We start from the raw sequence: 558 nt of genomic DNA on the forward strand, positions 1-558 counted from the left end.
ACGTGCAAGCCCAAAATCCTGAGAGGAGACTGGAGAAGAAAGGAAATGATTTCTTGCTTTTTGTCCAGTGAGTGCATGTGTCCTAAATAAAAAAAAAAACCTCTCAAAAAAAAAAAAAAGACTTTATTTTTGAGCAAAATATTTTGAAATCCATGCATAATATACCTTCTCAACAAACCTTTTGAAAACCCCTGGGTAGTTGCTGTTTGAGTCCACTGACCCAGAGTTTTAGGGCTCATTGTGATTTCATTCCTAGAGTTACTTTGTGGAATTGTAAGATCAGAAGAGGCATTTAAGGGACCAGCAGTTAGCGTAATGGCTATGTTGCTGCACTCCCATGTAGTTGACCATGGTTTGAGTCCTGGACCCGGCAGCTTACACTCACACTGAGTGCATGTGCATGCGTGCCCAAGATCCCGAGAGGAGAATGGAAGAGAAGGGATTGTGGTGTGGCCATCGCCCCTGGGAGTGACTGCTTGCCTTCTGTCTCTCTGTCTCTCTCTGTCTTTCTGGTGAGCACACATGCCCTATAGCAAAAACCTCTCAAAAAAAAAAAAA

Source organism: Tupaia chinensis, unplaced genomic scaffold (genome assembly GCF_000334495.1).
Source record: "Tupaia chinensis unplaced genomic scaffold, TupChi_1.0 Scaffold138235_1, whole genome shotgun sequence".
In the NCBI taxonomy this organism is placed as follows: Eukaryota; Metazoa; Chordata; class Mammalia; order Scandentia; family Tupaiidae; genus Tupaia; species Tupaia belangeri.